A 10,050-nucleotide genomic window follows, 5' to 3' on the forward strand; every position below is an offset into this window, starting at 1 on the left:
GGATTACAGGTGTGTGCCACTGCACCTGGCTCTCTCACTCTTTTAGTATCTTTGCAGCTCTAGCACATGACAAAAATTCATCATATGTTTATTCAGTTAATGTAGAATGGAGCTTAGAAATAGATTGGGGAGGGTGTTGAAAGTAAAGCTCAGCAGATTGCTATTTGTAATCCAGTAAATAAGGAGCCAGTGAAGATATTTAAGAAGGCATTTTTTTCCTCCTCCTTCTTTTAATTAAAAGTAATTTGGCTAAGTTGTTTTAGCATTTCTCAACTGGTATTTGGTATTTGATAATTTTTCATTGAGTGGGATGGGGGGCAGGGGTAGGAAGGCTGTCCTGTGCATTGTGAGATGTTTAGCAAAATCCCTGACCTCACACACATTAGAGTCCAGTAGCACCTGGTTTGCTGAGAGCCACCGCCGAGTCTGTATGGCCCCTGGCATTTTGCCAACAGTATTGATTGACAGGCGAGGCATTACTATCCGCCTCTGCCGCAACTTTTGAGTTCTCGCACTATTTTGGAGTTCTCTGGGGATTTCCGGGGATTCCCCGAGAGTTCCCATTGGTTGGGGAAGTGCAGGAGGAGGGATTTCCGGGAGAGATATTTCCGGCTGGGGGTTCCTGGACAAGCCTCCTGGCGTTCGGGAGGATTCCCCGGGATCTGTGTGAAGTGTTTTCCTGCAGTTTAAAAATAAAGTTTGTTCCTGCTTCAGTGGCTCGTGATTTGTGCCCAGCCAGACTGCGGCACTGGTTAAAGGCTGAGTAGATTATTCTTCAGATCAGATAAAAAGAAACCAAAAAAAAAAAAAAAAAAAAAAGGTAGATGGAGGAGACGTTAATTCAAACACAATTTGCTCTTAGGATAGTGACTCTTATTATTGTTGAACTAAAATTGCTTGCAGTATTTTAGAGCCAAACATAGAAGTGCTGTGTGGTATTGAGGTAAAAATCAAAGGAACAATTCATGTGGTATTACTGTTTGTCTCCTCTGGAAAAATACAAAACTTGACATCACTTGGAGAAAACTATAGTCAGGGTTGTTAGGAAAAGGTTATGGCCAGTTGCCTGAATATAAATTTATCCTTTATGTAACTGGAAAGACCAAAAGTAAACATGCACCTTTTAATGAAAACTGTCATTTTATATTTATAAAGGTTTTGGTTTATGGTATATTCATTTTCCTAAGTTGATGCTCTAATTCTCCCCTGCTATATCGTGTATCGAGTGTGTATTGTAAAAATCCACCCTTTGAAATGTGTAGCATTTCATTGCATCAGATCAGTTTTCAGACAGCCTTGAGGGAAGAGGACTATGAAATATGTAACAGATGCAAACAATTTGGTTTTAGAAAAATATGCACATTTGTTGTTTATTCCAATGGCATGAGTTAATAGTGTGTTCACTGTAACCCACTGATGTTGCAGCAGCATCTGGTGGCACATAACTGCTTTTTTGCCCAGTTAAATAAGGCAAAGATTAAGCAAGGTTTGGACTGCCTATGGTTTGTTGTCATGGCTTCATTTTTCTAATCCTCATTTTTTTTTTATTCCCTGCAAGAAATAAAGAATAGTCATACTGTCTGCCTATCTTTGAATATTGATGATTAGAATTTGTGGACACTTCTAGAGGTCTATTTGTAGATGTTTATTTGGTACCCTTCATGCTGATGACAGTGTGAAAACTTCCCTGACTGGGATCTGGTTCTTGATACACAATCCTTGCAAGTAAGTTCTCTTGGAACCACAGTGCCGGTCTGGCACTTCTATCACCTTTTACAAATATGCCTGATATCACTTAGTTTGTTTCATTTCTCATTAAAGTGGTTGATACAAAGTGAAGGGTATCCACTCATATTTTTCAAAGTTAGTTTCTAGTGTTATAAAACATCCTGTGTAGTTTTGCACTTTAACATTTTACATGCCACCTTGAATTTGTCATCTGGCACAGTGCAAAAGTCAGCAGAAAGTATCTTGCTTCCTCTTGCAATGTTTCAATCTTGCAGGATTGTTTCAGTTTAGGAGCAGCCGCCCTGATGAATGTTAGTTCCACTGGCCTCTGTCTTGGGTTTCCACTAGTATCTTCCCTAGCTTCCAATACATTCCAGTTTCTCAAATCAAAACTGCACCTCTGCTTAGGGCATCAAAAGGAGTAAGTGCAAACTAATACGTAAATAAAGGCTCTTGTCATTTGGAAAAAGGTGCCCATCATAGTGGAGGCCTCCCTGGTGTTCCTTTTTTTTCTGTACATCGTTCTCATTATTTCTCTCATATGCCCCTTCTCTCTCCCTTTTCCCTTTTCTTCTTTCATTCACTTTTTATATGATAAAATAACCTTCAGTACCAAAAGCATTTGCTTAGTAGTAATCCTGGCTTTTGTGTGTACTTCTGGTTCTTTTTTTTTTTTTTTAAATGCTTTTTAAAGGAAGTTTAATTTTCAGGGTTCCAGGAGGGCAACAGTAATGCTCTCTCAAATAGCCTTAAAACACCACACCTGGGAGTGCAAGTTTCTGCTACAAGAGAACTTTTAGCTTTGAGAAGTTTGTACCAGCTAGTGAATCCATGAATGAGTGCACTCATACTTACCTGAGTGTGTGTGACCCCATGCCCTGGGAAGTTGTCAACTGTTGTACAAAAGCTGTTGCGCCAGCCTGCTGGGTCTCAGATCTACTGCTCACTAACATTGTGCCCTTGGGTAACCTGCTAGCATCCTGGTTCTCAATGCACAAGGATAACAATGGTAAGCACATTTCATCAAGTTATTGTGAAGTTACTGTGAAGGTTACATGAGTTTATACATGTAAAGTGATGCTCCATAGTCCACAATCACCAAATGTTGGTTACAGGAATATCACTATTCTTATCCTCAAAGTCTTTGCAAAGTAGAGATGGAACAACACATGTGAAAGAATTACAAAAAAGAGTGTTGTGCAATTTAAGAAGTATGAAGTTTTTCAGTATGTGAGTAGTCAGGCAATGTAAATAGAGGAGGGAAATAATGTTAGGGCTTATAGGTTGTTAAATCAACATATATTAAGCATTTATTACTCCTATTACTCACCCAATTTTGTGTTTACTGTATGACATTCATTCTCCTGATCATGTTTTGCTAATCCTAAGGGGAGTTACAATTGTGGGTAGGTACTTAGGGCATGGCAGGGGAGAGGGGTAGGCTAAATCAGCTTTCCATATACTGTATCATTTAATTCTTTCAATGATCCTAGAAGTAGGTGTTAAACTTTCCATTTTACATAGGAAGAAACTGAGGTTCCAGAGCGGGTAGTTTGTCTAAGGTCAAAGCACTAACAAATGGAAGCTGAGAAGGGAGCACAGGTTTGAATGGCAGAGCAGGCAAAAGAGCATGTAGGGTATTAAAGTCTGAGCAGAGATGGAGACTGAGAGGAGTGGAGGGCAGGGAATAAACAAGCTGATATGCTAATGGGAACAGAGCCAGCTATTGGGAGTCAGAGATAAACTGGGATTGCTATGAGGGTAGGGGGTTCTGCTTAGTAAGGATGCCACAAGCCAAGTTAAGTTGTTGGGACCTGATCTGGTGACAACAGGAAGCTGGTACTAACCCCTGAACTTGGGAGTGCATAATGTGAGGAAATATCCTCTTACCAAATTTAGTCTGGCTGGAGGATACTGGGGGAGTGGCAGATTGGAAGGGCAAATTTCAGCTTGAAGGAAGACAGCCAGGTAAAAGGAAGTAGGAGAGGTGCAGATGTAGGTTGATAAAGGCCCCAAGTGGGGTGACAAAGAGAACAAAGAGAGGAAACCATGAAATATGTAGGACTCCTTAAAGAAAATATTGACAGGTCTCTGTGACAGCTTGAATGAGGATAGTAAATGAGAGGGGAGGTTGAACATGATCTGAGAGTTCTTTTCCCTACCAGTCCTGAAAATAGTAATGTCTCTGATGGAGCAGGGAAAATTTGGGAGACAAGTGGAGAAAGATGCATTTTGTTTTACATACACTGAGCTTGGGGCAAAAAGTAGAAATTCTGTAAATATTTGGACAAACAGACATTGGAGTATTTGTGAGAGATCAAGGCTGCAGAAAAAGTTTTGAGAATCAACCACGCAGAGAGAAAAGATACATCTCCAAAGTGATGGTAATGCTCATTCTCCGGGCCCAAAATAACAGAAAGTGGGCACAAAGACAATAGGGATGATTGGTTTGAATGATTACAAGAAAATTAGAAACATAAGTATTTCAAGAAACAGTGGCCTTCTGACCCAGGCATGGTGACACATGTCTGTAATCCCAGTGACTAAAATGGGTGAGGTAAGAGGATTACAAATTTGAGGTCAGTTTTAGTAATTTAGCAAAACCCTGTCTCAAAAAATAAAAAGGTTTGGGGATGTGGCTCAGTAGTAGAATGCCCCTGGTTTCAATCCCTAGTGTGACAACAGAAAAAAAATTGAGAGAGAGGTAGAAGAAATGAGGGTCCTCTTAGATTAGGTCAGGAGGCTATCACTTGGGCGCTTTGAGGAAGTGACTTAAAGATCAGTAGACCATGAGGGTAGAGGTCAGTATGAAGTAGGTGGGGGAGGGATGAAGGTGATGGAGATTCTCTGTGAGGCTTGGGGGTGACAGGAAAGGAACAGGATATGGAAAGGGGCTGCAGAGTCAAGTCAAAGGAGGGTCATCTTTGTTTCTTTTTTGAATTAAATGAAGTGGGCATGTTTGAAGGGGTGAATTATCTGTGGAGGGGCAGAATTTCACAAATCTAAGGTTATAAAGCAAATAGGCCTGATATTGAACTAATTGGTATAACAGATATCTTGTCCAAAAAATTTTACTATTCTGGGCTTCTTTTGGATGGCTGTGAAATTGTATTAGTTTTTTGTTTGTTTTAAAGGCAATAGTGAATGTAATGAGGCATGAAGCAGAAAAGTAGCAAGACAGATTACTACAATCACAACTGAATACTAGGATGTGTTAATAAAGCATTCTTATAGGCAAGAATTCAATGACTAAGGTATTGGGAGAAGATATTTTAGATTATAATGTGCAAGAATCAACGAGATATGGCAGTGCTGCCTATAGTTCCAGATACTCCAGAGAATGAAGCAGAAGGATTGCTTGAACCCAGAAGTCGAAGACCATCCTGGGTAACATAATGAGACCATCTCAACAAAACAAAACACCTGGGCCAGGATCAACATTTAGAAGTAAGAATTTATTAAATATTAATAAAGAAAACTTGTGCTTTTAAACCTAGGCTCATTTCTGAAAACAGGGCCAATCACCTAATCCTTCTGTAACTGATTATGAAGTGAATCCTAGGTTTTAGGGAAATGGCATCTTGATGTTTCAGTAGGATTTGATCTCTATTTCCTCTCTCCCTCCAACTATGATACTGGCTGCTAATAAAATTTGATTAACATCACAAGTCTAGCTTGCCAAGGTAATCTAGTGTTTTAAAACTTGGTAACATTAGCAAAAACATATTTTACATACTGTACTATAATCTTTTCTCTATTCCCATATAATGGGATGAATTGTACCCCATTCATATGTTGAGTGTATCAGAAAATGATCATATTAGGAGACAGGATCTTTAAAGAGGCAATTAAAGTAAAATAAGGTTATATTTTTAGGCCCTAATCCAGTATGACTGCTGTCCTCATAAGAACAGATTAGGGCACTGACAGACATAAAGGGAAGATCGTGTGAAGATACAAGAAGATAATGACAATTCTCAAGCAGGGAGAAAGGCCCTCAGAAGAAACCAACCTTGATGAGAGCTTCACCTTGGACGTCTAGGCTCCAGAACTGTGAGGAAATCAATTTCTGTGGCTCAAGCTCCCCAGTCTTCGTTATGGCAGCCCCGGCAAACTAATGCACCACATTTTGTTAATAATCTGATTCTATCCCAGAAAGCATCCCATTAATATAGCTTTCACACCCGTAATGAAAGTACTTTCTAAATAAGTACTTTCTTCCCACATATATTTAACATATTATGATTCCTTATTTCATGAATACTTCAAATGTAATTGCTAGCTGGTGTAACTATCTAACATGATTTGAGAGATTAATATCAACAAAGTTATGAAAGTTTCTAAAGTCCTCAAATAATGTTTTATACTTGCTTATGTAATATGCAGGAAGTATATAAGATGGAATGCAGCATAAATAAAACAAAGGCTGTTAGGTTATAAGAATTCAGAGAGATACTTGCTTGGCAGCACATATACTAAAATTGGAATGATACAGAGAAGATTAGCATGACCCCTGTGTAAGGATGACACACAAATTTGTGAAGCATTCCATATTTTAATGTGTGTGGAGAAGTTCTGTATGTGAGGAGGAAAAGAGAAAATAAAAGTGGATCTAAAAGTGAAAAAAAAAAGAATTTAAAGAGTAGGAGATATCAGTCTATTCAGTCAACAAACATTTTCTGTTCACATGCTATGTCCTAGGTCCTATTTCAGGAGTTGGGGACATGGCAGCAAGCTCTGCCTGCAGAGGTCTTAGCTTTCAGGATAAAGAAGACAACCTCTCCAGAAATTAGGGAAATGCAAATTAAAACTACACTGAGATTTCATCTCATTCCAGTCATAATGGCAATTATGAAGAATATAAGTAACAAATGCTGGTGAGGATGTGGAGAAAAGGTACACTCATACATTGCTGGAGGAACTGAAAATTGGTGCAACCACTCTGGAAAGTAGTATAAAGATTCTGCAAAAAACGGAGGAATGAAAGCACCATTTGACCCAGCTATCCCACTCCTTGGTATATATCCAAAGGATTTAAAGTCAGCATACTATAGTGAAGCAGTCACATCAGTGTTTATAGTAACTCAATTCAAAGTAGCTAAGTTATGGAGCCAATCTAGGTGCCTTTCAACAGATGAACATGGCATATATACACAATGGATATTACTTAGGCATTAAGAATGACTTTATGACATTTGCCAGTTAATGCATGGATCTGGAGAATACCATGCTAGTAGAAATAAGGCAAATCCCCAAAAAACAAAGGTCAAATGTTTTCTTGATATGTGGAAGTTTACCCACAATAAAGGAGGGGGGAGAGCAAGAACAGAAGTTCAGTAGTTTAGACAAAGGGGAATGAGGGGAAGGGAAGGGTGATACGAAAAACTGTGTACATATATAAATATAGCACAGTGAATCCCCCCATCATGTACTTCCATAAGAATGGGATCCTGATTAAAATAAGATATATTACATGCTTGTATAATTATGTCCAAATGGATTCTACTGTCATGTATAACTAAAAATGACCAATTAAGAAAAGGAAAAAGGGAAAGAAGAGGCATTACCAATATAATAAAGTATAAATTTTTAGTTCAAATTAAAATTTGGTTCTGCTTCTCTGAGACTGTGATGGTTATTCTAACTGAATTGGATTGCCAAAAAATGTCAACGCTGCATTTCCAAATAAAATTTTTGTAAGCAATTTATATTATTTACAAAGTTAGTGAATTCTTTACATTTTATAGGATGTCAACATTTAAAAATTCCAATCTTTTGGGGTTGGGTATGTAGCTCAGTGGCAGACATGTGCCTGGCATGTGCTAGGTCCTGGATTCAATCCCTGCAACTAAAATAATTAAAAAAGAATTGATCTGTTTCAGTGGTTATGTGAGTAGAACTGGGATGATGTGGATATTCTCATTGGAGACTTTGGAATGCTGACTATATACAAGTGTGCACATATAACATTATTCAAATAATTAGAATCATACAAAATATTCTTTATGAAGACCACTGTTAAATATAATCTCTTTTTTTTTTTTATTCTTCAGATTCACCTTACAACCTTATAGAAAAAAGCTTCAGGCACAAAAACAGCATACTATTTAGTATACTATATTATTAAGACAAAATTCCCTACTGATCTTTTGGATTTTTGTTTCTAAGTAAGTATGAATATTCCATTAAGCTTCTTTATATGTAAAGCCCAAAGTGATGCTTCTTTTTCTTGGCCCTTGGAGAAATTATCAGGTGTGCTGTTTATTTGGCAATGTAACTCTTCCATGCTTACAAACTATTCAATGGGGTCTTCAGTTCCTTCATACCATAGTAGATACCTAAGTAACTGTTGGTGTAATTCTGTCGTATTGATTTATTGAATTCAAGGGATTTACTCAAATAGTTTGTTTATATGTCTTTCACTACCAATTAAAATAAGCTCTTATTTTTGGTAATTCTGTGGAAATATTGTAGGTATTCAGATTTGTATATGTATTGTTTAATCATGCCATTTAATTTATAGAGCTCAGCTTTTTTGTCAAGAGTGGATGATGTAGAGGAGCAGGCATTAGCTGAGCAGCTAGACACCTGGATTCCAGAGTGGGCAGTAACAGGACTGAATCTGGTTTTACAAAGCAGGTACTGTAAATCTCTCATCACCTCATTTAGGACAAGGTTCTGAGCTATATGTGCCAGGGTCCTTTAAGTGGAAGTTTCTTAAAGGAATTGTTCCTAGTTTGCTGGGTTTGAAATTCTTCCTTTTCACCCTCCCTTTATACACCAAATATTTAATTTTTGTTGTCTTTCAAGTTTAGATCTTTGGAAAATATTTTTCAATGAAAAACACTATTTTCTTAGAGATGTTATCTTTTAAAATATTTTGTAAGTAAAAGGCATGATACAATTCCTTCACTTTCAACTCAAAGAGGACAGAATCACCCTCCAAAGGACAGAATCGAAGTGATTGGATAGAAGACAGCTTAGCTTAATTTGTAGCATAGCTAATACAATTTTATGGTTTAAGTTAAAAATGAAAGATAACATGATCAGTGCTCAAGGGCAAGAAAATGTACCAGTTGATGCTTTTTTAGTCTAAGATTTAGGATTCTGTACAGGATGTCAAAATCCAGGTTGCTCTTTTCCTGCATCAGAATTGCTGCTTCCATTTGTCTCCTGGTTTTACAGTCATGGATGTCCTCCAGCTTGAATTTTGTTCTATCATGGGTATGGATTTTACTCTACAATCCTTTTTAGTAAACCACAATTATTTAGATTATCAGAATGGAAGCACTTGAAATAAAAAGGATTTAGGTAGGCTTTTCTTTTTGGAGGGAGGAAATGCATTATTGCTTTTAGAGAAGAAACAGATTTTACAATTACAAAATACAAATTAATTATGTATTTTGAAGATAATCATTGTCAACAGTCTATTTGGGAATATTCCTACAATCATCTGTATGTGTGGTGAGTGTGTATGTGCGTGCATGCATTCATACCTTTGGTATGAGGGACAGAACCCAGGGGCACTCTTCTCTTTTCTATTTTTGAGACAGGGTCTTGCTAAGTTGCCCAGGCTGGTCTTGGACTTGCAAATCTCTTGCTTCAGGCTCCCATATAGCTCAGATTACAGTTGTGTGCTAGCTGTGTCTGGTTACACATATATTAATATGGAAATAGCTTTTCATAAACAGATCAAATGGTGCCTTCAGTTTTGTAATCTGTTTTGACTCTCAACAATATTTCATGGCTTTCTTTATAACAACAAATATGATGTACAACCTTATTTTTATGATTTGAATACCACTGTATGTGGCAGAATTTACTTGATTACTCATCATCTGTGAGCATTTAGGTTGCTTCAGTTTTTCATTAAAAATTAAGTGACAATTTGAAGATACTTTTCCCAACTAATTTAACATCTATGCATATTAATGTTTTTCAAGTTTATTTTTTTCCTTTAAATTAGTATTACAGATTTGTGAATGGAGAAAACTATTAGTAAAAATGGAAGTATTTTTACTTCCTGAGAAGGCTTTTCTCTTTTCTACTCCATTCATAACATTAGGATGCATATTTTAGGATGACCCAAGTACTATTCCTCTTTTGTTTGGCACTGTATACACAGAAGCCAAGGCAAAGTTATTAACTATATATTAGGCAAAAGTCTGCCCTATGTGGATTTTACTGTTCTCACCTGGTTCCCTGGCTACTTGATCGCCCCTGTGTTGTCCTCAGAGTGCCCCAGACCCTCCACAGTGGCTCGGGGCCTGACTTTCCTCCCAGATAGGTCTTGTGCTCTCAGTACTCCTTTCTCTAGATCCT

General features: G+C 37.6%; 1 non-coding gene across 1 annotated transcript; it reads left to right on the plus strand.

Moving 5' to 3' along the window:
* The first annotated feature begins 6,180 nt into the window (after nucleotides 1–6,180).
* On the plus strand, nucleotides 6,181–6,286 carry LOC124095231 (U6 spliceosomal RNA). Its single transcript, XR_006852438.1, has one exon. It is a non-coding gene; the product is annotated as a U6 spliceosomal RNA (small nuclear RNA).
* The last annotated feature ends 3,764 nt before the right edge of the window (nucleotides 6,287–10,050 follow it).

Source organism: Marmota monax, unplaced genomic scaffold (assembly GCF_021218885.2).
Source record: "Marmota monax isolate L192 unplaced genomic scaffold, Marmota_monax_Labrador192_F-V1.1 WCK01_AAM20220418_F8-fsc00066, whole genome shotgun sequence".
Lineage (NCBI taxonomy): Eukaryota > Metazoa > Chordata > Mammalia > Rodentia > Sciuridae > Marmota > Marmota monax.